Here is a 24,474-nt window from a genome sequence, read left to right as displayed (position 1 = left end):
TGTCGATATTGGCCAACACCAATACTGATACATGGTTAATACCGTTCATCGATACGATATTGACATGGTAAAAATTGAGTGTATAATTGTCCAAATTTTGGTAGGTATCAGGTATCTTTGAGAGCAAAATAGATTGATATGATAAATACTGATACACCATATTTTACTTACCCAACCCATGCTTGACACGTGAAACGACTTGGATTACAAGTAAGTGGCCCACAGCCAGAAAAGGTGAGACCATAAACGAAACAGTTATACTGGTCTAGACACGTGAGCAAGATCAGTTGAGAACTTCCAAGTGGGAGAAGGCTGAAAACTGTAATTCATGTGCGAGAAAATCCAGCATCCCGAGATCTAAGAAGAGGATCCCTCTTCTTAGAAGGGTTTCCTAATCCGAGCACAGGGAGACCACCTTACTCGAAGGAAAGCCCTTCAATGAATCCAACGGGGATCAGCAAAGGGGGATGGAAAGAAACTTGTATAAATAAGGGTCTATGCACCCATGTAACTTAATTCTTTGATCAATAGAGAAATTAAGAAACACTAAATAGTAGTCTTCGTTCTCCCTAATCCCTTCTAGCCCATACTAGCTTGAAAGTTGCAATGTTTGAGGATCTTTCTTCAAGCATCATTCTTTATGCAACATATACCAATATCCATTGTATTCGATACGATACCGATATCAATGCTGAACCAATCAATATCCAATACTTAAAATCATGAATAGACAAGAGATAATCAAAAGAAGATTACAATTTTATTTTTTTGATCTCGACATTTTTGGATGTCCGAACTACTAAGTGTCGAAATCTCCACCCCGAACAACAGCACTGCATAATGTAGGGAATTGGTGAGGACCGGCCCAACTGTGCACACATGGACGTTTCTGCGCCACACGATGCACACAGTAGCGCTTCAGTTACAACAACAGATAAAAATTCATTGAATTCTCCATTGTAAAGTGAAATGGAAGTTACACTACCAATGCATCTACGTTAGTTAAGCTGCTAAGTTTTCTTAGATTCACCAAACACCCAGACGTGTTCGTTGCGTTCATCTTAACACATATCATTAATGACGTTTAAGATTTGTAAACGTGTAAAGAAACAAGAAGAAGCTGTTCAAGTTGTAGGAAGAAAGCACATATAGCGCCCGTTCCACCTGTCAAGAAGATTCTCTGCCACGTAATGCTGCGACAACGGTAAAGCTTTTCCTGCAAGTCGCTACTCACTACTACCGTGTCCAGGAGTCCAAGACTCACCAGTTTCTTCTTTCTCCCAACTTCCTTCTTTCTTTAATCCTCTCTCCTCTGAATCTCTGATAAATCCATCTTTCCATCAATCTTTCTATCGTCTTCACCTCACTCGCCATGACCGATTCCCATTCGAAAATCGCTTTTCCTAGTACCACCTCCGGCGATAGGTATCAGGGGAACTTGAACCAACTGCATATCCAAACCCTGTCTTTCCCACTGAATACCCAACTTCAAAAGTTACCAGACCTCTCCGATTACCTGCAAAACCTTCCAAATTTTACAAGCCCTTTGGATCGCAACCAATTCTATCACTCTTTTTTTTTTTTTTTTTTTTTTTTGGTAATGAACCAATTCTATCACTCATTCAACGAATTCTACATTTCTCCCTCCGATGTTGTTCTCCGTCAAGTTCTCTTCAATATCTCCGACACCTCCCCTGCATCCTCCGCCTCCTCCACTCTCCCTCCCCTCGCCTACCACCGCGCAGGCCCTCGTAAGCAAATCTTCTTCAATCCTTCCACAGTCCGAGCGGCAATCGTCACCTGCGGTGGACTTTGCCTTGGAATGAATACCGTCGTCAGGGAGCTGGTGATGGGATTGTGGGAACTTTACGGTGTGCGTCAGATCTTCCGAGTCATGGCCGGTTACAGAGGATTCTATTCCATGGAACCCATACGGATTGATCCTAAGCTCGTACACGGCTGGCATATGAAGGGTGGTACAGTTCTTGAGACCTCCAGAGGTGGTTTTGATCTCCACAAGATCCTTAATGCCATTGAATCTCACGGATTTAATCAGGTTCTTATGTTGATTTTCAATTCTATAAAATTTAGCTAACATCCTCTGTATTTGATTCTTTCCCCCTCCCCCACTCCCTTTCCCTTCTCTTGATGGTTAACGTGAAAAAGCCCTATTTGACATTCACCAAATAGACCTTAGGTATACAGATTTTGAGGGTTTGGTTTTCTTGGATTTTTGCTGAACTCCTTCCAAGCCTCAATTGATAAGCTGACACCAGCTATCTTCAAGCTAAGGGAGAAATGAAAATTGGGAATGGAGGAGTATTTCAACCAGATCTGAAAGTCTTCAACTTTTCAGCTTTTTTCACCATTGCCCAACATGGATGGGTCAATAGAAAAACGGACTGTTAGTGGGCCTTCAATTGCTCAAGCATAGCTAGTCTCCTTAAAGATACCATTTAGGTTGGGGTGATTGATGCCTCAAAGATGAGAAATCAACATCTGTAACAAGTTTAGTCCTCATAAAGTACTAGAATAACATTAAGTGGATGGTCAATTTGGGTAGATATGAGTAAGGGTGTCAAATGGGACGGTTCCTTACTGTTTTGGACCCAATGGGATCAATCCCAGAACTGTCCTGTCTACTAAATGGTCTAAAAGTTAGGATCCACTCCCGTTTAATAATGGATTATCCGTTTCAATTCCTTAACGGTTCTAAGCACTCAAAAGTCTCAAACAGTCAAACATCTACAAAATTATTAAGTAAACAAATAAATTTCCCAAGCATACAATTAATTAGATATATTCCTAATCAAACATCATATCTTTAGAATACAAACACTTAACTCTCCTTAGTTTATTTACCAAAAAAAAAAAACTCTTCTTAGTTTTTTTGTTTTTTTTTTGGTAATTACAATCTCTTATATAATATTAAGTATAAACTATTCCTAAATAAGTAATTTAGGCATGTTAAACAGGTCCAAGTGGTTTTGGTTTTAGCTGGTTCCTTATTAGGTTTTTCGGTTCTGGATCCCTTAGGAAATCCGTTGCAGAACTTTCCTGTCCTATTTAATAATCGGCTCCAAAACCAGCTCCCAGAACCATCCAATTTAGTAATGGGATGGGTCAGTTCTGGGTTTTAGCAGTATGATTCAGAGACGGTTCTTGGTTCGGACCAAATTGACACCCTTAGATATGAGTGTAAAACTGGAGTGCTATATTTTGAAGGTAACCCATCCATAGTGTCTTTGTTGATTACATTTGTCACATTGATAGCTTTTTCAATTGTCCAGGGCTAAAAGAGGCAGAAAATTTTAGTTGTCTATTTTGTAAAAATGTAATGACTAGCTGTGATACGTGGAAGAAACTTCAACAGACCAGCTGTGGGATAATTTTGATGAGTTGATGGTCTACTTGGGGTGAAAGAGGTCTTGAAAGTTAGCATCCTCCCGTATAATTCTTTAATGGGAAAAAGTTCCCCATAATGCCAGAGTACCAAGTCCTCTCACTTGGATTTTTTTATTGATTTCTCTCTCCTATCCTGACCATGTTGCGCCTCATGTGGATAATACCATTCTCAACACTACCGTTGGTGTAGTATGGGAGATTCCCCCACAGCCCACACTGGTGTAGGAACCCTCTTCCCTGTTTAACAGTGTGAGATATCCATTTTCTGTAGCATATGGTTGGAAGGTCATCAAAAGACAAGTGCTGAAGCCAATGACAACTATTAGCTGCCCGATTCTAGTAGCAGTGAAGAGAATGTTGGTATATAGAGAATTAAATTCAATAATTCTAATTTGAATGTTGTATTGGTTGTGATAAAGGAGTCTAAAGAAGAAGATTGGCAGCCATGTAAAGTGTTCGAGTCTACTGCTAAGAGTACTGAGCACTTCTTCCATCTGGTTTTGCACCCCAAAAAAAAAAAATGTTGTGAGACCAACATAATTGAGAGGGAGGTGGTAGACTATAAACTTTGATTGCCTAGGCTGACACCACCCCAAGCCCTTTCTTGTGAGTGGGCTCAACAGTCCGAGTTAGAAGTATGATAAACGCATTTTCTTTTCGTCGAGGTGGGCAAAGAAATTGGTGAAGTTGCAATCTACTACTTGGATATGATATAAATATAAGGGACAATGGCAAAGTTGCTAGTTTTTTGTGGTTATGGCTTCTGAAACATTAGTTCCCAGCAGTTGTGTTAACAGAATCTTGTGCTTTGCTAACAACTAACCACTATTGCTTTAACTGTTTTTCTCTGAACTTGAATGCTTATAGACCTAGTTAAACAATTTGGCACAGAAGTAGATTAAAGTAAGCTGTTGCTGTTTTGCTACTCTGTTCACAAACTTTTTATTCTGACAGGTCTACATAATCGGTGGAGATGGCACAATGCGAGGTGCTGTGGCAATCTTCAATGAGATACTTTGCCGGAATCCCCAAGACCGTCGACAATGATGTTGGAATCATAGACAGATCATTTGAGTTTCAAACAGCTGTGGAGATGGCTCAACAAGCAATTCATGCAGCTCATGTGGAAGCAGAGAGTGCTGTTAATGGTATTGGCTTAGTGAAGTTAATGGGAAGAAGCACAGGTCACATTGTCCTCCATGCTACATTAAGTAGCCGTGATGTGGATTGTTGTTTAATTTCAGAAACTGATTTTTACTTAGAAGAGAAAGGAGGCCTTTTTGAATTCCTTGAACAGAGGATGAAAGAGAATGGGCATGCTGTGTTAGTAGTAGCTGAAGGGGCTGGGCAAGATTTGATACCAAGAACAGCTACACAGAGGGAAGAGAAAGATGAGTCTGGCAATCCAGTGTTCTTGGATGTTGGGGTGCAGTTGAAGTCTGAGTTGAAACGATGTTGGGACAGAGACCATCCAGGGGAGCTATTCACAGTGAAGTACATTGACCCAACATATATGATACGTGCAGTCCCTGCAAATGCTACAGATAACTTATATTGCACACTTCTAGCACACTCTGCAACCCATGTGGTTATGGCTGGTTACACTGGGTTTGTTGCTGGACCCATTAATGGTATTTCTGCATATATTCCGGTAACAGAGGTGGCAAATGCAAAGAATGTTGTTGATGTAAAGGACCATAAGTGGGCTTGGGTTAGATCAGTGACTAACCAACCAGATTTTGTGAAGAGCTAGAAAGGATTGAATGAGATCTCTCTGATCTTTTTTTGGTGGTGAAATACAGAATCACTCCATTTGATTCTGTATTGTAATGTAGAATGGAACTAATTAAATTTTTTTGTGATGTTGGAATCTTCTAAGTCATATCAATGGCCTGTTTAATGTTTTAATTGACGGTTTCCAATTGCTTTCAGCCTTGACGGAGCAAAGATCCTCTGGGAACCAAAGAGAGAAAGTTCTCTTTCTATCCTCGGAGATGAGCTAAATTTGGAGACGATTCCCAGGGAATTTAGTGTCAAATGGTTGTGTAAAGGGTGTAATTCAGCCCCACCGTCGAGATGTGTGCGGCACAATTCAACCGCTGAATGCCCCCTACGCGTGCCCTGGGCACTGTGCTCCCTGGAGACGATCCTGATCCATCGTCTCCTGGGCCTCTCATCTCATTGACTGGCTCCTCATCGTCAGTTCAGTGATCATTCTTCAATAGTGATGGAGCAAAAAGCATCTTCTTTTGACAAACTTTCTTTCTAAGTAATGCAAAGCAATCTTTACCGAAGAATAATTTTTTCTTTCTCAATCTGTTGCAGAGTTCACAGTTTAGAAAAAGGGCTTCACACCCATGGAGACGGTGACCACCATGGAAGAGGAAGAGGACGAAGAAGTGGAAGAGGAAGAGGAAGAAGAAGAAGAGGGGGATATACCCATAGTAAAATGGATAAAACATTACTCAAGCTACCACAGAATCTTGTTGGTAGGAGAAGGACTTCTCCTTCTCTCTTTCTCTCGCTAGGGTTTTCAGTTCTGCAACAAATATGGTTGCTACATCCCTTGACACCCAAGGTAAAGTGCCACACCAAAAAGGATATTCTGAAAAATATTGTAGATCTCCATATTCCATCTCTGATGATGTTTGAAATTCTTAGTGATTTGATTTATTTTCTTTACAATCTTGTTGATTTAACTGAGTAAATGATGATTGTGAAAACGAAGATGATCTGGCCAGAAAGTATAGCTATGGAATTGGGAATGTGAGAGAGCTAGAAGTGAGGGGTTGTTTAGTCTTGCATGGAGTAGATGCAACGAAGATGAGCCAACACTATTTTCTCAGGACTCAGAGGTTTGATCGCATCGTTTACAACTTTCCTCATGTGGGTTTCCTCTATCGTGAAGATAGTTACTGCCAGATCCAGTTAATTATCTTTTCTCCCCCTTTCTCCCTTTCTTCTTTCTGTTTAGTGAAATGGTAAAGAAGGCTTCAAAATGTTTGATCATGGTGATTGAACAGGTTGAACAAAAATTTGGTGAAGGGGTTTCTGGAGAATGCCCAGGTGCTATTGAAGGAGAAAGGAGAAATTCATGTGTCTCACAAAACGGGGGAACCCTACAACAAATGGGATTCGGTAAAGAAAGCAGAGAAGAGGGGTCTCTTTCTACAGGAAGCCGTTCCCTTCTGCAAAGAAGACTACCCTGATTATGGGAATAAGAGGGCGCATGGCAACCTCCCTGATCTCCCCTTCCGTCTAGGTGAGTGCACCACTTTCAAGTTCATTCTCAACACAAAAATCCAAAAGAAACAGAGATAAAACAACGCAAATGCGGAGGGAGAGGGAGAGAGTGCGTGATTCACTGTAACCTGGCATGAAAGAGTGACTCAAAATTTACGAATGTGAATGTTTTATTTATTAACCTTATCATGATTCATGTGGAAAACATCAAACATCTTTGGTGGTGCATTAGCCAGGAATCTCTGGAATTGCTTTACCCTCCTCTGCAGTCTTATATACTTTGTTAATTTGCAAAATCCCCATTAAAATGATTTTGATATTGGGAACGCCCCTTACTATTATTTGGACGGAGGAGTTCCAGTTCTGAACGTCAAAGAAAGGGTTAACTTTGGCAATGACAAAACTTACTCTTCTTCAACATTTCTTAAGTGTAAGATACCCCATCTAGCAGAGGATCGTGTAGACCTGCACGTAATCCGTTTTTGTCCTTCCATTGCTCTTGAAGCAATAAACCTTATGGCTGTGTTTGGTTGTCAAGACATGGATAGAAAAGAAAAGAAAAGAATTTTTCCCTAACTGTTTGATTAGGACGGAAAAGAAATGAAAAATAGAAGAAAAAACTTCTCAGAAGGATAAAAGTGTTGGGTTTCATGAGTTATTCAGAACACCCCAAAAAAGAGGGAATTTTCTAGATCTACTAGATTGTAAAAAGAATTATAAAAAGTAGTAGTTATAAATTATGTTTTACCAATTTGAAAAGATTTACAAAATCTCCATATGAGTAAAAATAGTTAAATGAATAACCTAAAATACCCTCAACTTCCTTCGCCCCTTCTTCATTGTTCTCTTTCTTTTCTTCCTCCACCGACGAAGGTACACCTCCTTGCTCCCCCCTCCCCCTTCCTGCAACACTGCCCCACCTTCCTCACTACAAATCTGCTCTGCACCATCACTATCACCCACCCCCTCCCTCCCCTATAACCCACATTCTTTAATGAACCGTTTCCCCTATTCATTTTGCCCATATTAATGAAATTTTGCTGCTTAATGTTCATAGGTCTTCCTCTTTATCTGTAATGGGTGTTATCTCTTACTGACGATTTGAATGATGGCTTTGAAGTTGTGATTGTGAAATCCATCATTTTCGACAACTTAATGACAACATTATGATCCGTCAGTTTCGAAGGTCGAAATTTTGAACTCAGAATACAAAAATCCCTTGACTCTGGAAAGATGTATGAAGGCACCTTCTTTAGAGAGGGAAATTAAATCCGGAGAAGAGAGAGATTGGGGGTTCTTAAATTATTCTATTCCTAGTTGTTTGGTTTTTTTTTTTTTTCCTGATTTTGTTTGTTTCGATGTAAAATTTTATCTGAAAATTTTTCACTTCAAAAAAATTTAGATGTAATATTTTAAATGTTAAAAAGTATTCCAATATTCATTTTTTTATGGAAACAAATATCAGAAAATTTTTCCAATTAATTAAGCCAAAACAAACGGATTGTATGGTTAATTAATGAATGGGTGCATGCTGGGGCGGGTTTGTAGGGGAGGAGAGAGGGAGAGGGAGGGAGGGGTAGATGGGAGTTGCGATGGTGGTGATTCCAGGCAGATTTGCAAGGAGGAAGGCGAGGCAGTGTTGCAGGGAGGGGGAGGCGGAGGAGGGAGTGCGGAGGTGTACTTCGGACGAGGAAGTAAAGAAAGAGAAGAAGGAAGGAGAGAGAAAGAAGTTGGGGTAGTTTAGATTATTCATTTAGCAATTTTTAGTCATTTGGGGATTTGGTAAATCTTTTTAATATTATAACTTGTGATGGTAAAATATAATTTGTACCTACTATTTTTATAATTTTTTTTACAATCTAGTAGATCTAGGCAATTCTCCCAATAGTTTATTTAATTGTCCAACTGATTTCACATAGTGAACAAGGAGATCAATGGACATATTGTTACAAATTAATTTCTCTATTTAAAACAGTTGGATAAAGATCAATTCAATTCGATCTGGATTTTTCCGATCAATTTTATTAATTTTCATTAGGTTTGGACACCCCTACTCATATCTAATGTAGATTGCTCACAATCTAATATGAACACCTCTCATGGGATGCATCAAGAACCAATGAAAACCAAAACTTTCTTTTTTAATTTTTAGTTTGTTGGGGGGGGGGGGGGGGGAGAGAGAGAGAGGGAGAGGAGGAGAGGAGTGGTGATTGGCTCTAAGGCTCATGAGGCTTACATAATTTATGAGGTAAAGCATATTCGATTCTAACCTCAAAACAAGAACATGAAGTTGTACGATTGAAATTTTAAAGTGTCATAAAAATATAGATGAAGTTTTTCTCAATGCTGCACAAATGAAAATTAAGCTTATATACCTCCCTATAAGTCATGCCACCTTACCATTTCTTCTCACCAAGTATTTTTGCTTTCACTCCGCTTAACAGTACTTAGGGAAAAGGAAGCATACGTCGGCCTTGTACATAGGAATGTACGAAATTATCAACCCCCCCCCCAACTAACTAAAAAATCTCATTCATATTGATATCTGATGAATCATGTTATGTCCAACCAATGCTTAAACAACACATGTCAAGTTGAGAAGATCGTCGAACCATATATCCAACCCATACCGAACTATATAAGTCTTGGGCGAGTCATCTTACTCCATATTCGATCACTGAGATCGGATATCGGACACTAACCCAAAAAGATCACTCCAAACAAATTACTAAGTCAACCAAGATAGTGAGTTCAAGAGTCGACCTAGCTTGCTCGGAAGCTCACACATTTACCAGTTAGCATACGATTCCGTGTCATACACGATCGACAAATGCGTCAGACAAACCCTAAAGCTTGAGCGACAAGCAAGTTAACTCATATGGTAAGTTAACCTAACTAGAGTACAGAACCAGTTAAGGTCACACATGCATCCTTGTGACTCTTGGATCAATATGTGTCTCTCCCTAGAGACGACACCTACCAATATATGGGACGCTCCCAATCTGTCACTTTCTATTCTTTAGATTTGAGTTTTTATCTGTTGCAAATATTTGACTTAGGCATCGGAGCGTCGTCACCGGTTCAAGTCAGCACTCCTTTGTCTTGTGAATGTTCTCTTATGCAGGATAGGTCAGCCAAGAGAGCATCAGCTCGGATTTTGCCACAACAATGTCCATCTACTCTCACTGGCTCCTGCATTGGTGCAGGGTCTACACAACCAGGCAGAGCTCTCTTACCCTTTTGGGCACTTAGGATTGGGAGTCTGGAACCTCTCCCTTATTGCTCTCCACATATGTTTTAATAAAGCCACTACTCCCACTCATTGTGACCGAAAAAACTTTCATCAGTCATCTCTCTTTTTTTTTTTTTTGCTCAATCTTTGTGGAAAAGCTGAACTAAAAGGGAGCAGCAACAGTTGCAAGGACAATAGACAAGTGAGTTCGCAGAAAAACTCAGATCTTCGATATATGTATATCCTGCTCCTTGGATCACTTTGATTTTCTATGGAGTACAAAGTTTGTTCTTTGTGAACGACCGAAACTAGATTCAAATTTCTTTATGAGTTCGCACTTGTTTCCTGCATATTCCAACAGGTCCAATCCAGTCCTACCTAGTCTTGAAATGTAAAAAATACCATTATCAAAGTCAATCAAGGCCGACCCGACCAACCAAGGTCAATCAAGGTCAAGTTAGGCTAAACCTGACAAGGTTAGGCCTGGACTGAGATATTCCAACCCGAGCTTGGATTAGGCTGAGTATGGACCGACTTAAAGGGGGTCTAAGGTTGGGCTGGGGTTTTAGAAAACCCGGTCTGAGACAGTTCAATTGCACCCCTAGTGGAAATCCAAGCTCTTGAAAGTAGAGGAAAGAAAAAAGTGATAGAAGTTTTTAGTTATGAACATTAAGCAGCAATATTTGAGCATATGTGGTGAGTAATTATCCTCCATGTATGTGGAGAGAATCAGAATCTGGTGTTGGTTGTCAAGATAAGGGAGGGAAAAGCTTTGTTACTTTAATTGTTGGACTCGGTCTTTCACCTTATCACCCACTATTTTTGGTAGTTGGATGGGCCTGTCAAGAGCATTTTGGACCTTTGTACAACCTGAGAGAGGAATCACAATTCTGAACCGAAACATAGGGAAATAAATATAACAATCCTATACGTCTTCCTACCAAAATTGGGAAAATCCTAACCATGAGATAGGAATCTTTATCATCACAAGTATGGTGCACTGCCAAGTACGTGCACCTACTTGATGCATCGGACAGTTTATGTGGTGCACCATCCGATGCGACATGTAGGTGCACTAGGCAATGCACTGCACTTGACAAGATAGAAACCATGTGACCTACAATTATACATCCAACTATGTTATTATAGGACAAAATTTTCCTCCACCGTCTGATAAACATTCAACCACCATATTAGGGTTCACAAACCCCTATGAGTTCTGGTATTGTTCGTTGTTCCCCAAAATACCTTCTTATAACTTTGCACACATTTGAACCCACCGTGGTGAAAAGAATCCCATGGTTGAAGGAAAACTCGCTCCTTTATTATAAATGGATCATATGATGATGTCAACTTTGAATCTTAGAGGAAAAAGTGAGCCATTTGTTGTTGGTGGTCCATTGATGCAACTTGGGTGTGTAAGATGAATTACCAATAGACGGTTAATAAGATTAGTTCCTGGTATTACTAGATCATAACATTGGTTTTTTTTTTTTTTAAGAAAATTGAATATTTGTTCCTGTAGTCGCAATGGACGGAGGGTCGCTGGGCGTGCACCCAAGGGAAAGAAAGAAAATGGGAAAATAGAAATCGCCACCTAGATTTAGGGTCTAGGACCCATGAATGGTGCCCCTCCTTCGCAGAAGGGGCGCTAATTTAACTCCAATGACTCAATGGATGGTCTGCCCCAGATCTCTAGGTAAGTGTCAAGTTACGGGTTGGGAAGGTGTTAGGCACCCAACAACCATCCGGCCGACGGCCTGTCTTCCTAGACCAAACTCTGTTGTATACTGTTGTTTTATACATATTATGTACCTAATTAAACATTTTTTTTTTTTGAAGATTTTTTATTATCTTAATTGAAATTTATGAACCTAGTTAGGCTAATTAAGATTAATGTTTTAATCCTGATTACTATCACTAGGCTAGATGGTTATGTACATTATACATCCTAGTTAAGCTAATTAATGGATTTTACCTAAATTAAAAGCCTAACTCTATGGTCTAAAACATGGTTGACTGTAAAAAAGAAAACCAAGTCTAATTATATCATGAAGAAGGACAATTATATTGATAAGCAAAACAGCTTATATGCCAAAATAGCCAAACTTACGAAAATGCCACTAAAGGGCCAAAATATGTATAAAAGCATGAAATCATATTTAAATGCTGTAAATAAATAAAACATGATTAAATAACATTAACATCATGCATTTGGATCATAAAGAGCACATGAAATGGCATGGAAATGTGGGGTGGTAAAAATTACCAAAATGCCCTGTTATGGCAAACATGTAGAAAATGCATGATAATTCATGAAAATGCTGGCTTATGCTTAAAACATGTTTATTAAATGTTAAAACATGTGGTAAAGTAACAGGAGCCTTTCCGGGGTCCTAAGCAAGGTTTGGTCACAAAATGACCAAAATGCCCGTAAGGGCAAAATGGCAAAAGTGTCAAAAGACACTTAGAATCATTGTAGGCATCGAAAGTGATGTTAAACATCCTAAAATGACTGAACACACCAAATGATATTTCCAGAATGATAGCCTAGGCCCACATTTGGTAAATTACCAAAATGCCCCTAGAGGGCGCAAATGACTTTGTATGCATATCTATCAAGCATGATGGTCACGTATGCATATGAAAACATCCTAAACCATTCTAAAACAGCATGTCATGCATAAAAACATTTTTTCCTATTTTTCCAGAATTTTTCATTATAATTAAAAAAATGACATTTATACCCCTAAATGAGGTGGGAAATGTATAAAAACTATCAAACATGCATGTCAGTGGATAATGATTCCATAAAATCAAGCATGATGAAATATGCATCCCATAATTATTTTGTGAATTTTTATGCATTTATATTATTTTTAATATTTTCTGAAATACTAAAAAAGAAGGGAAAAGAAAGAAAAATACAAAATCCCCATCACAGATCCGAATTGGATCAAACCAGAGCCCATTCCCACTAATCAAAACATGATCTTTAACATGGTCATAACACTTTTGTCCAAATACCCTCCCACATGTTCAGATTTTACATAATCCGAAATCCTTTACAGGGGCAAAAATATCACAAAAAATATGATTTGGAGCTTGAGAAAATTAATGAATGTCAAACATAGTGACAAGCATCATGCCTGAAAATTTCATATTTTTATCACTCTTGAATTATTTTTACCATTTTTATAACTGAAAAACAACCTTTGTTGTAAAGAAAATCAAAACAAATATTTAGAAATAAGTCAAAAATATGGAAAAATACCCTTGAAGCATGGAAGTGCCTGGGCTCAGCTTGAGTAACCTTTTTTTGACCGTAAGTATCGCCAGAAACCTCCAAAAGCCGCTCCAAGTGTGGTTGCTCCGAATGGCAAGAGTGATGAAGAAGGGGTATTTACGGGATTTTATATCATTAATGGAGCATAACCTATGGATAAGAAAACCATTGATGGAAAGAGGGGATCAAGGACTACGTGAAGGTAATTTTTCACTAATTTTCCTCTGTCCCCAACCTCTCTAAAACACCTCCTATTTATAGGAAAAAAATATTCGAGGAAAGGTCTCAAAGACCCCTGGTGCATTAATGGCTAGGATAAGGAGTGATCGGCTGGCTTGCGTGTGGCCAGGCTTGCTGCGCAGCCTGGGCTTGCGTGTGCCTAGGCCTGCTGGGCAGGTGGGCATGGGTGATGGGCCTTGTGTGGCTCAGCCTAAATGGTGGGGCTTTGTCCCCTGCCGACAGTTCAAGTGGGTCGAGTCAGGCCGGGTTGATCCGGTCCGGTCAATCCGGTCTGACTCGGGTCGGTCAACTTTTTATTTTATTTTTCTCTCTTTCTTAAAGATTCCATTTTAAAGGCCCACATTCAAATATTGATATCTTTCAATCCGTGTGGCCGATTTTGACGTGCCACATATTGCCGCGAAGGTCTCAACCCGTAATTTTCCTCCGTGTGACAGATATGATCGAATTTTGTCTTAAAATGGCACAGATATCGAGGAAAGCGCATAAATGGTGTTTCACACCAATCAATGTCCAAATGATATCAAAATTACATGAAATTTTACTTGTAAGCACAATATGACCAAATAAAGTTATCCAAATGATTTCAGGTCACATCGGGTGGCTTGGGTACCAAGAACCATACTAGGGGTAAAACGGTCATTTTCACAAAAATTACCCGATTTGACCGAAACTTTACGTGAAAACTTAATATGACCAAATGAGGTCATCCAAAGTATTTCGGACTGAATCGGATGGTCCAGATACCGAGAACAGTGCCAGGGGCAAAACGGTCATTTTCACAAAGGTGTTGGATTTGGGTGAAACTTCAAATGTGGACTTAAAATGGTTAAATACGGCTATGTTAGGGGTTTGAGCTCTATTTGGGGCAGTTGGTTACAAAAGGTGGGGTAGGGGTAATTTGGTAATTCTTGCCATTCAATCACCACACGAGTTACGAACTTTACGATCATTGCCAGGACACACTTCCAAGGTGTCAAAATGTGGCGTCTACAGTTCCATATCCATAAAGTAAGGGACTGAGCGTCCCTCCACCAACGGTGAATGGGATCCCATTCACCGAAGAGCGAGAATAAATATCGAGAGAATATTTTGAAACATACAAAATCCTAGAAGGGGTTTGTGAACTCTAAGATGGCAGGTGAACAGTCCTCGATTGGTGGAGGAAAACTATGTTTTCGTCTAAAACATACATAAAGTTTTGTAATTTATAGTAACTTATTAGTGCATGTCTGTTTTTTTTTTAATATACATTTTATATGGATTTTTTATAATTTTTAATATTTTAACATTAATTTTATATGAATTATAATATTAATGATATTTTTATAATTTGTAGTAAACATTACAAAACTGAATACATTCTTGTAACAGGTCAAAGTACGATTTTGGACAAAAACGGTACAAAAACAAGGGTAACATTATCAAACGGTGCCTTTGTTCTGGATGTCTATTCTCTCTCATTTTCTAGAATGAATATTTTTTGGTAGAATTTTCTAGAATTAATCAATGAATGAGAGCAGATTATCCCAGACTTTGACCAGAAGAATTTAAAAATACGATAGATTGACGATTGGAGAATTATTTTGAGAGACTCGTAGAAAAGGAAAGAGGACCCCCATTACTTATTTAAAATTCAGGAATGGGCTTCCTAAAGTCCCAACAAATTCATAACCAATCTGATCAAACACACGATCCATTCTTTTCTTTTTTTTTTACCTGGCCCAATAATTCGGAATTTCAAGCGGCTCCAGATCGCCCAATGTTTGGTTCTTGACCCTCAAGTACTCGCTTGGCACCCTCCATCACAGGGTATACCCCGGCAACTTAAGTTCCCTGTGACAGGATAAGAATCTGAAAGGGTGTGGGTGGCTACCCTCGACCAACCCCCCAAGTCGCAATGAGTCTATTATGCTGGAATTGCCAGGGAAGTGGTTGCCCCCTGACAATACAATATTTGAGAACACTTTGCTCCTCATCTAAGCCAAACCTTGTCTTCTTAATGGAGACTAAACAACAGCAAACTCATCTGGTCAAGTTAAAAGGGAAGTTAGGCTTTGACAACATGTTATGTGTTGATCCTGTTGGACTCAATGGAGGGAAATGTCTTATTCTGGAATGACTCCTTCACTGTCAGTGTTCAGTCTGCCTCATCAGGGCTGATTTACACTATTGTGAGCAATCAGTCCTTTGACTCTAGATTGCGTATTACGTTTGTATATGGTGAACCCCGATCTGATAGAAGACATATCTTTTGGCAGGAACTAGCCCAACTTGGTAGGACCATCGCTGGACCATAGCTATGCTTTGGGGACTTTAATGAGGTTCTCTCCAACATTGATGAGAAACTGGAAGGTATCCCTAAAACCAGTACACAAATTGGCAATTTCCAAAGTGCTCTTGATTTGTGGGATAGAGGATCTCAAATACATCTCAATAGCCAAATTTTAGTTCAAAGTAAGAAAAGAAACTCAAAATCTAATTCAAAGTTTTAGTAAAATTACCAAAATACAAAATGGTAAGTTTTGCTACTTCATCTACTCAATTTAAGCGAAATTATACCAATGAGATGCCGGGTCTGGTACTCTATCATATGGACTAACCCATGTACTGCTTTGTGACAAATAGTGAAACGTTATACTTCATTAGGCATAGAGATGGGGAAGAAAACCCTAATTATTAATGTGACAAATGATCATTGAGAATAAATTTTCCGTTTTCAATTGGGGACCCTGTTTTTGTACACGCTACAAAGAAATTAGTGGTGACATATAGAATGTGAATAATAGGTATATATATTTGTGGGAGAGGGCTCTTTGAGCAAGTGACAAAGGAGAGTGCACCAATGAGGACCGACGGAACGGTTTTGTGGTTTTGTACATCAGTGATATAAAGGTTATTTCATGTGAGGAGAGAGACACAGATGGGGTGCGTGTCTACCCTTCGCATTTGTTCAAATAACCTTTTTCCCATGTTTATTAACCGACTTTTAGGACCGTGAAATGGTAGATATACACAACACACACCACACTCATACACCCGATGTGGGACTAATGGAACAATAGTAAGTTGTGTTTTATTGTCTTTAGCCTAAAGATGTGGAAATGATCTTGCATTTTTCCAATGTATTTTTTCTCATGAAAAAAAAAAAAGTATTGTTCCAAGAGCCTCCTTCACGTCGATGGGATGATGATGACAATGATAGTAATCCATACAATGGACCATGACATACAGTGCACGGATGGTATTGGTGTGATATGAATTGATAATTTTGTATTTCTTTACATTATATGCTTTTTCAATTTAGTGAAAATAATAAATTCCTTTCATATTTGTTACTGTAGATTCCACACTGACGCTTTACATTAATATGGACTTATTGTAGCTGGGATACTTTGTAATATCATAATTTCTACAAGTACAGAAATGTAACGAAATACTATTATACTCTTGAATCTTGATTGCATCATTTTTTTGTTTAGCTCTTTGCAATATTTTTCGATTCCTTTTCGATTCCTTTTATGTAATTTAGCTCTAGGCACATTTATTGTACATTTTTATGTACTTTATCCAAAATTTCACTTAAAAATTAAATTTACATTTTTTTACGAAATTTTTATGTTCAAATTTTTTTAATCTTTTATATATTTTTGGACCGATTCATGCCCTAGCCAAGAATCGATCCCCCACCCAACAAAAAACCCTAATATCTGTACTTTTTGGATTGATCCGATCCAAAGTTATCCATAATAGTATTAGATGATTGGGAGGGGGGGGGGGGTTGGTTTGAATTTCATGCATATATGAGCTCTAGTTTGGGAGAAATGGAGGTTGGAAGAAGATAGTGTCAAACTTGCTAAAAGAACGCATATAAACAAGTTATAGGGGATCAGATCGGGTGATGCGGTGATCCGGGTTAGAAAACCGATCCATCGACTGATACCGTTATTTGGGCCTGGATTGCTATTGGATCAGGATCGGCGACCACCAATAAGGATACGGATCTGGTGATTCCTCCGATCTGCAACCGATCCCCAAATGCATGATCGATGGTGTTGGCAATCCTCATCACACGTATGCTCAAGCTAGTTTTTTACTTATAATTTGGGCTAGTCAGAGGCTTGCACCAGGGCCTGATTTGGTCTGGGTCCTAATCCGAGTCTAGGTCGGACCAGGTCGAGTCTAGGTTAGGTCTATCCGTGGATTTCCTTGAAACACACATAAGTTTTCACTAAAAATATGATTTTCATGATTCAAAATTTGAAAGCTTGTTTCGAGTATTTTTAAATGAAATGAAAAAATAGAAACCATTTTTTGTCGAAAATTATTTGAGCAATAGGTTCCACAAGACAAGAAATAGAGTGTTTTGTAAAAGGGTAAATTAACCTTTTCAAACCATCTTTAAATACTTGAGATTAATCATTGAATCATGAAGCCTAGGCCAATTTCAAAGTTGTTGCCCCGACCGAACCTACAATGGTATTTTCATAATTTTTCAGTCCATTTCTCTTAATGTCCTTATAATAATTTAAGATATCACTGGGCTTTGAGGACATCGAGAGTCATAAAAATGGGTCCCACATTGTCTTGAAACACATGTTCATCATCGCTAGGGGTGTAAGTTTGGTTCTATCGGCTTGAGCTTGTCCTGAGTTTGAATAGGGTTTGGGTTGGATTTTCAACCCTGAGGGCGGATTAGGGTTGAAATTTTCAGGTCCTAAGTCAGGGTCAGGATGGACTAGGGTTGAGGCTTCAGGCTAAACCCAATCTGACTTGACCACTGTGTTAGGTTATGCCTTTTAATTTATAGTTTACATTTGCGATTTTTGTTTAGTATCTAATTATCTATTGGTTTACCAAAAAAACGCTAATTATTTATTAAACGTAAATATTTACAATTTTAAGATTGAATTAAGTTTTTTAACCAAAACAAAAAGTCTAACAGTCAATTGAGTATGAAACAAGCTAATACCCAATGACATGTAGCTCCTTTTTTTAATGCATAGGAAAGTAAATGGCAAAAAATCAGGGCCAATCCGGCCTAGCCCGACCTGATCAGGCTCAATCAGGGCCGGGCTGGGCTAGGATGAGCCCGACAGAGTTGGCCCTAGGCTGAGATATCTCAGTCCGACCTAGGACTGAGTTGAGCTTGGGTTTTAAAAAATCCGACTCGACCCGACCCTATTTCACTCCTAATCATCGCTAAGCTCACCATCAGGGTGATAAAATGATGGGCCTATAATAATCTAAAATTACAATGAATGTATGCGCAAGAGAAAATTTTGTTAAGCTCAAACACGTGCCCGACAACTAAAAATCCATCCCATGCAAGATGGACTAAAATCCTCTCCTATTCCCTAAAAATGCAATGTGGTGCAATTCGGGGGCTGAGAAGCTACACACATGGAAGATGCTTAATCTAACGGTGCCGAGCTCGATTAACCCATTTTTTTGTTTTCTTTCTTCTTGAGCTTGGCACCATTGGATTTAACCATCTTCCATGTGTCGAGCTCTCAATTCCGAACTGCACCGCATTGCATTTTTAGGAAATTGGAGAGGATTTGTTTTCGATGAAAGATGTAATCAGTTACATCGTGGTGCATGATTTAGTGTATGGTATTGGATCGGGTTCCAGTCACCTAAAATACCGAACGATATTGATATAGTATTGGTCTGGATCGGTCGTAGCAGACAATTTATTACCTCTAAATTAAAAATAATAATAATAATAATTTTTTTAATTGTTTTACCCTTTGTCCTTACCACGCCACTGATACTGTAAGAACCTCAAACCATGTGGTGTCGTGATGAGATGATATGGCATACAAGTTGAACTTCATCAGTTTTCCATTTTGGTAGTTTGTTGGGATCACCCTGCCATTTCAATGATTTCATCCATAATCTCTTTGTAAAATATCTGGTTATTTTCTCAAAAAAACTAAAATTAAGAAGGCCAAAAAAAAAAAAAAACCATTTTCCCCTCTAAAATTCGTTTATAGAAAGAGACGTTTGCCCTCTAATACACCATGCATGTTGGTTGTGCTTACTGCTTCCTCACTTCTCAATCTCGTCTCTCACTCTCACTTTATTCACTCGCTCACATCTTTCGATTTTAGTAGCAGAGAACTTTCTTCCCCCTCGCATTCCGCACTTTCGTTGCCTCTGTCGGTGTTCTTCTCAGACATCTCTCTCTCTCTCTCTCTCTCTCTCGCTCTCTCTGTTTCTTCGTTTTTAAGTAACGTTCGATCGATTGCTAGACTCAGTCTTAGTTTCAGAGTTCTTGTTTGGACTTTAAGGGAAACTAACGAAAAAATGTTCTACTCTCACCAGCTTATTCTAGCGAGAAAAGCTCCTCCGGCCGGGCAGATTTGGTTCGTAGTTTCTGTTGATTTCGTATTTCCCATTTTTTATTCTTCGGATAAAATGGAACTCCGATCAGATTCGTCTGAATTTTCATATTTCTGTAATGAAGGATGGCTGCGACGTTGCATGCCAAGATCAACAGCAGGAAGCTTAATAAGCTCAATTTAGTTATTAAGATCTGGTTCGGTTTTCCTCTTCGCCTCGGTGTTATTAATTTGCAATTTTCACAGCTTAATGACTTTAATTGCTTAGAATCAATTTTGATTTCTTGTCCCTCTTTCCTTCGTTTCCATCAATTTGCAGTGATGGGTTTTGTGTATTCAAGAAAAGTAGGCTTGAAGGCCAAAATGACAATTTTTTCTTTTGTTTTGACTTTTGTTATGGGTATTGTCCAGATAAGAAATCGGTTGATGGGTAACATTCCCTTGTGGAATAATATAACTTGTTACCTCAAAATAAGTATTATTGGATTAGAAAAACTCTTACTCCTACCATTTTGATTTACTTTCTTTTTGTTTCTGAATTTAGTTGTATAGGTTGGATTTTGGCTTTTAAAGCAAGGATTTGGTATATGAATCGGTTCTAGTCGATTCTGTTCCGATTCTATTCTGACTCGATCTGAATCGGTTAGATTTCGCCAAAATCCTCGAAACCTGTGTTGATTGTCCATTTTGGATCGGCAGGAATCGGGATTGGGTTCGATCAATTCCAATTTGAATTTGGTCACTTTTCCTGACCCGATTCCAATTTAATCCGCAAGTTCCGATGGCTCTCCAACTCTCTGGCATACTCATAGGTAGGCATTAGGCCGCCATCGGCAAACTTTGCATGATTTGCTTATAATCAATTTGGGAGAATGTTCTCTGTGCTGGAGGCGCAGGCTGCGCCTAGACACATGGGGGTGGGCGCAATGACCACCCTGCCCCCCTGAGTGGTAGGCCCATGTGTCTGGGCGCAGCCTACGTTGCGGCACAAAGAACATGAGCCCAATCAATTTTGATTTCTCTACGTGCTTTTAGGTGGAATGGTGATTGACTACAAGTGGAAGGTGAAGATACTCTACGGTAAGTTTTGTTTCCTTAATTTTGGAGTTCGCATTTAAATTTCTTTGTTCATTTTGTTGGAAAAAATCAAATCGAGAAGAAAATTGTAATCTACTTTGAACGCGTACTTGCTGTCGTAAAAGAGATATTTACCCTCACACGACAAATTTCACCTTCAGGACTCAACAAAACAATAAAGACGAAATACAGAATTTTTTTGAGAGACACTGATTGTAAGAGAGAGATATTTCGTTTGAACACTGCACTTTTAATTTATAAAGAAACACCTTTTTTGAACAGACATATCAACCATTAGATCGATTGTCCTCCGATCTAATGGTCTAGATTAAACCAGAGATGAAACTATTCACAATAGTCATACCATATCAAACGTGATCGTAGGATCTTCTAATCTGACGGATCTGATCACATAAAAAAATCAATGTACCAGATCAGATCGCTTGAAGCATGATGCAAGCGTTCATAGTGCTAAGTGCGTGCATACGTCACTAACGGCTCTACAGCCCATTGCCCACGCTGTGTGTGTATGTGCGTATGCACATGCATGCTCTACACCGTCCTCGCCTATACACCATAGAATGTTTCATTTTTTCGATTTAACTCAAGAGATAAAGAATGTAATATAATAAATACCATTTATAATTCTTGTAATTATGAATCGATACATAAGGATTCTTGCTTTGAACGATCGAAAGCAAGAATGGAAATTGGAAACGATCAAATGTTCCCGCTACAATGTTGGGATTTTCGGATAATTCTTTCGAACCACGAAAATCAATGGAAATTGGAAACTTGTCAAAATCGGTCTTTTTGTCGTATATTTCTAATCAAACCTCAGAACGAACTCGACCCAAGAACAAAAAGTGCACCAAATAATTCTATGAACACAACGAGCCCCTATTCAATATGTTTTGGAGATTTTTTAAATTATTAAAATTATCATTATACCCTTATCTCTCTTTTTCAGGGTCCGGCCTGCAGAAGTATAGGAAACTTGAAACTTGGACTTGGGTCTTCAATTCTTCAATAAGCACTACAGGGCTGACATGAAAACCCTTGCCGTCTTCTCCCAAAGGCTTCAACAAGAAAACAAATGAAGCAGAGAGAGAGAGAGAGAGAGGGCAGAGTTCGTTCCAGTCAGCTTTGAACCCAGTTCTAGTTATTAGGCGGTAAACCCAGGGCAGATCGAGTTTGACACAGAGAGAGAGAGAGAGAGAGCGAGAGAGATATCAGATATTCACAAATCGAACTCTGGGTTTGATCGACATTGATCTCCGAAAATTCTTTAGATGGATTCGCCCGTTGGAGGTGGAGTTGGCGCAATAGAAAAACAGAGACCGAAAGAGAAAGTGGAATCGGTTGTGAATCTTGTGATGGGTGGGGGTTTGATCAATGGAATAAAATAAAATAAAATGGGAATCAGAAGTGAAGAAAGGGGATCGGTATGTTTGAGAAGTTCAATGAAAATGATTAAAAAAAAATCAAAAATCAAAGAAAGAGAAGTGGAGAAGAAGAAGAAGATGTGGAGGAGAGTTCTCTTCCCCGGCTCAGTGAAGCCTCCAGCTTCCCTATCTCAGACTATCTCCCTCTCTTTCTTTCTCTCCTTCTTTTTCCTCCCAATGACGATGACCCTTTCCTTTTTCCTCTCTGTTCCTGCTCTTTTGTTTCTGCGTTTTCCTGTTTTTCTGTGTTTCCTGTTCTTTTTGCCTTCCTTCCTTTTTGGGAAATCCCTCCCCCGCCCCCACTATTCTGTGTCTACTTCTTTTTTGTCCTTTTTTCTTTTCAATTCTCTCCCCTCATCAATGACGGGTAGCCTCCCTCATTTTGAAAATTCTTTTCTATTTTAAAATCCCCCTCCATCCACTTTAGGGTTTTAGTTATTTTACCTTTTTACCCTTTCAAACAAATATCTAATTTTTAGATATTTTATCATTTTGCCTTTTTAATAGAGTTTTATTTCTTCTTTTTATTTTACTGTTTTACCCTCCCCCTTCTTAGGTTTAGGTATCTTTTACTTTTTCCCATTTTACCCTTCTTTCTTATTTAATTTCCTTTGGAGACTTGGCACCAATGGGCTTTTTCATGGGCCAAGTCCAGACATTCTCTTCCTTTGTTTTTTTATATTTTTTGTGTCTGAGACAAAGATTGTCAATACTCCATGTGTCCTCATCGCCAGGGGACGTGACAAAAATTAGTTGTCTACACCTTTGCCTTTGCCTTTGCCTTTGCCCGTGAATATAAATGTAACGTTTAACTGGTTATGTATCTGATTCTGACACGAGGCCATTTTTTTTATACGACTGTCAGCCTTTACCTTTCCTTTACCTTTCTTCGACCTCAGATCCCCTCGTCCACCTGTCTAACGACTCGGAAACTGTTACCAGAAGATAAAGACTACATCAATCAGATAGGAGTAATTTTATCCGCTCCATTTCCTGCTCGCTTCATTTCTTCAAGTTCCTCTAATAGATGGGGGTGGACCCCACCATGGGCAATGTGTACGGGCATGAGTAGGGTGGCCCCGTCTATTAGAGGAACTTGGGGAAATGACCTGCCCAGGAAATGGAGCAAATAAAGGTCCGGTCCCAGGTAGGAGACATTAGAAAGATAGAAACCCTATAAAATGGGGGTGCCAAAATAAAATTAAAAAAAAAAAAACAAAGCAAGTATATCAAAATAACCCATTTTGGTAACATTTGCAAAATCAGACCGGATCGAATTCCTTATCAATTCGGTATTAGTTTTGGTTTTATGAAACTGTTAAAAGACTATAATCGACTCAATCTGACGGTATGACCCACCAAGACCAAGGGATCTTTATCATCTCCAATTATTTGTCCCTCCATTTCCTCTCATAGGTGGGGGGTGGGGGAGGGGGCCGAAACGACCACCATATCCCCTGCCCGAACACACTGCCCAGGTGGGGTCCACTCTCCCCTATTAGAGGAAATGGAGGGACAGATAATTGGAGACGATAATTTTCCCCAAGACCAATCGTTTTGACCGATATTGGAAGAAGGAAAAAATAAATAAAAAATTGTAACCCACCAATCGAATTCCTTATCATTTCAATATTAGTTTTGGTTTTTTGTTTTTTTGATGAGCAAACAAACTAACTAAAAACTAGAGAGAAACACTAACGTTAATTGGTGTGAGGGACCATGGGACCTGTCATATGAATTGAACAATAAATATAGGTGACGGAGGTGTCCCCTTGAACATGTAATTAAGGAGGATTCTTTCTCACTCTCACTATTCTTCTTCATGATCTTCTTCGCCCTTTTTAGGTCTCTTTCTCACGTCCCTTTCCTCTTCTTTGAACCTCTTTTTTCTAGTTGTTCTCCTTCTTTAGCAGGCCCATAAGGTGTTCGAAGGGTTTGGTTTGGCCTCTTATAGACATCGTCTTGGTTTTTTCATATATATATATATATATATATAAGAAAAAAATATAAATAAATAATAACGAGGTTATAGTTTTTGTCCCCATTTTTATTGGTTGTTTTTTCTTCTAATGTTGGTCCAAACGATTGGTCTTGGTGGGTCTTATTGGCCGATTGACTCGATTTGAAGTGAAGCACAAGAGAGAGGAGTAGCAGTTGCGTGCAATGGAAAGGCTTTTGTTAAACCCAAAGAGGGTTTTG

The 24,474-nt window shown here is 39.0% G+C and overlaps 2 pseudogenes; both read left to right on the top strand.

Moving 5' to 3' along the window:
* The first annotated feature begins 1,372 nt into the window (after nt 1-1,372).
* LOC122643677 lies at nt 1,373-5,219 on the top strand (annotated as a pseudogene).
* Nucleotides 5,220-5,762: 543 nt separating this feature from the next.
* Nucleotides 5,763-22,061, top strand: LOC122642910 (annotated as a pseudogene).
* Nucleotides 22,062-24,474: the final 2,413 nt, after the last annotated feature.

Source organism: Telopea speciosissima, chromosome 10 (assembly GCF_018873765.1).
Source record: "Telopea speciosissima isolate NSW1024214 ecotype Mountain lineage chromosome 10, Tspe_v1, whole genome shotgun sequence".
In the NCBI taxonomy this organism is placed as follows: Eukaryota; Viridiplantae; Streptophyta; class Magnoliopsida; order Proteales; family Proteaceae; genus Telopea; species Telopea speciosissima.
This window is presented reverse-complemented; position numbering and strand designations above follow the sequence as displayed.